Source organism: Triturus cristatus, chromosome 5_2 (assembly GCF_964204655.1).
Source record: "Triturus cristatus chromosome 5_2, aTriCri1.1, whole genome shotgun sequence".
NCBI lineage: Eukaryota > Metazoa > Chordata > Amphibia > Caudata > Salamandridae > Triturus > Triturus cristatus.
Window position 1 is genome coordinate 256,270,897 of NC_140588.1, and position 3,627 is coordinate 256,274,523.

Here is a 3,627-nt window from a genome sequence, read left to right on the forward strand (position 1 = left end):
TAACGAAAGCCAGTGTACCTAATTCTAAAGCTTTGCATCCACGTTGGATACAATAGGCCACTTCCTTGACATCGCTGGATGTCACTTACATCTTTGATGCCTCATTGCAGACTCAGGAGTATTTGCAGTATGAATTCGTTCATCCAGCTCCTCTGTCCTTGCGCCCACTTGAGGATTACCATTGTGTCATTTACACTGACGGTTCGGCGCAACCGGCGACAGAATCTAAGCATGCTTATTCAGCAGCCTGTGCAATAGTGGCTGGTACTTTCGTGAATGGTGAATTCAAGTCTGATGTCGTGCACACGCAGTCATTGGGTGATTGTACCGCCCAGTTGGCAGAGCTTCGTGCTTTGGTGCTTGCAATGGAGTTTGCTGATCCTCGAGTTACTACTCTTATAGTGAGTGACTCTTTTTACTGTGTTCAGTCTTTTAATGTCAATGTATTCTTTTGGTCTCAAAATGAGTATCATGATTCCAAAGGTAGCACAATCAAGCATAAAATGCTTTGGGTTCGAGTCGCAGAACTTAAACAGCATCTGCCTCTCGTAAATGTAATTCATACTCTTGGACACCAGCGAGTTGGTGTCCAAGCTGTCAGAAACAGCTTAGCTGATGAAGCAGTGAAAACAGCAGTGGCAACATATCTAGTAGCAGCAGTTACGAGATCCAAAAGTAAGATTGATGATGAAATCTTGGCAGCTATTGATGCAACAGAGAAGGGAAGTAAATACCCTAGAGGTTTCCCTTCCAAATACTCTTATCATTTAAGTTCTGATAAAGTTCCCTATGTGAGAATTAACGATGTTGGTGACAGATTGATTCCCAACGCGGACTGCAGACTTTCCTTGATAACAGCGGCTCACGAAGGTATGGCTTTTGCACATGCCGGCGTTTCGGCGACTGTTACTCTCTTACAACAACGTTACTGGTGGCGCGGGATGTATAAACAGACTCAAGCTTATGTTCTTAATTGTGACATGTGCCAGCAGATTAAGCATTCGACTGCTGCGTGCCCACCACAAACACAGTTGTACATATCTAATAAACCACTTGGGTTTGTTTATTTAGATCACTGCGGTCCTTTCTCCTCTGATACTGCGTATAAGTACATCTTAGTTGTAGTTGATTCGTGCACACATTTTCTTTGGGTCTGGCCACAACGGAGTGCTGATGCTCAAACTGTCATCAGGGATTTGCGTGTCTTTGTGGGAATTTTCGCATGTGGTACGCTTCATTCTGACCAGGGTCCTGCATTCGCCTCTAAGGCGTACAAAGAAGCCATGAGATCTTTGGGGGTCCAAGTCAAATTTTCGTTTCCATACCGGCCTGAGGGCAATAGTGTTGTGGAGCGAATGAACCGTGACTTAAAGTAATCCCTGACAGCTAGGGTTTTAGGTACTGGCAGGAACTGGTTGGCCCATCTGTATAGCGTTCAACGTGCACTTAATAATCTCCCTATAAGGTCTCTGGGTGGGGAACACTTGCCCTCCACAACTGATGTTGCGCTTCAGATTCCAGTAGTCAGCTGGCTACCTCGAGTTGGTGACCTGGTCCGTGAGAAGGTGGAGAACAAGAAGGAGTTCGGCCCCTCTTATCGTGCTCCGGTTCCAGTGCTTGGCGTGCAGGGTACAAGAACAGTCATTTTACCTCCACTTCCTGGTCGCAAGGATAACAGGTACATCTCCATTGACAATGTCAAACTACAGCGAGTGGCCGATTCTTCTTCGTATGACTCCAGCGGTCTCTTGTACAGCAGTGCTAAGAAATTCTGTTTTGGCTCCAGCAACTAGCAACAGGCCTGACATTCCCATCGTGATGCATACAGTTACTAATCCTTTGTTGCCTCCACCGGCTGGTGGTCCTACTGAAGATACTGAGTATAATTATCCCACAGATGTGTCGTTGCCTGGATGTGTCGTTGCAGTTGACCAGTCACGTTTTTCAGTTGACTCTAACTCTATGACTTCCAATGCCCCATCGAAAATATCTATTTTTGCTGCTTGGTTTAAAAGACATTTTTTAATTCCCCCTTGGACTTACATTTGGCTGGTACTGATAACTATTTTTTTGTTCAGGTCAATTGGATTTGTGGTTACGTGTTTTCATCTAGTAAATGGACACTATCTCACCGAAAGATCTGCAATTAGATTAATTGATGGAACTTTGGCCCCCCACTCCTCATCGCACATCATGAAAAGGGACCAGACTTTTGTGAATATTACTGCCTGGCCTGTGTTGGATGGGATTGTATGGTATGTTGTTAAATTTCAAAATTCATGGGCCCACGGAAGTTATTAATGTCCCCAATGTACTTCGTGTTTCTATGGGGGATGTTGTTAAACAAAACATCCGTTCTGATGATTGGTATATCCAAGCCGTAGAGGCTCTTTTTTCTGATTTGAAATATTATGCTGCTTTTGATGCTGAAGATTTATATTTAGACACAGCAAATTATGGGAAGTTGTTTTGCTACCAACACTATGGCAATCACTTCCTGCATAAAGCAAATACGTTTAGAAGTTTTGTTAATTATACGCAATGGGAACAATGCCTGGCACCCATTGAAGGCAGCTCCAAAACTCTAGTGAACAAATTTACATACTTTACTGATTTCAGTGTATCTGAACCTGAAGCCTTTTATTTTAAACTGGCGGCTGAGTCAGCTTCCAAAGTTAGACTGACCCACACTAAATGATTGTATTCCAAGTCCTTTATGGGTGAATTGGCTATTGGGGGCTATGAGCTGTGGAAAGATACCATTGATCTTAAATCAGTTTGGGGTTCTAAAGCATGGCAGGTAAAAGGTACAGAAGCTCTGCATCGTGCTTGCCTTATCCCACACTGTGAGAATGTGGCCTGATATATGCTGTCCACTAGTTCTTGTGGGCACCTTGTATCAGTCCAAACAACCCCTTATGGTGATACGTTATAGACAACCTTATGTGAAAGCTATCCTAGTGGTAGCTATGGAGAGCAGCCTTCAGGCTAAGACTAAGAAGGAATGTAAAGCAGCTTGTTTTACCAGTCTATAATCTCTTGAATGATCAAATGAAAAGACAACGACACCAGGTATATATTCAAAATATATGTGTTTAAGATAAATCACACCCCTCTAGTCTCTTTATGAGACTGGAGTTCAAAGTACTTCAATTACAAGTGTTTAAGCATCAGTAAAATCACAAATACACGTTTGGGCCCTAGGGGAGTACCAAACCATATACTAAAATAGTGGTATAAGAACCACAACTGAGATAGGCAAGGTGCCTATCACCTCTAGAATCGCTGGGACCCCAAGGAACCACCCAAGGTAGGGACGTCGGGGACCTACAGGAGCCATATGCAGTGTGGAAATACAACCTTGGGTTCCTATTACTTTCTATAGGGAATATCGTGGTTGGAATTTTAAAGATTAGGGACACTTCAAATCGAACTAGGACCAAACCCTTTTGGACTTAGACAGTTATAGGGCTAGCACCCTCGAGAGTACCGGAGTACTTGAGTTACCTCACCCAGGGAAGCCGGGTGCATAGGTGTCTTTTGGTGTCGGGTCGCGTCGTCGATTCCAATTGATACCCGCAAAGAACTGCTGCTGCCGAGAAGAGGAGAAGTGTCCGGAGAGATACA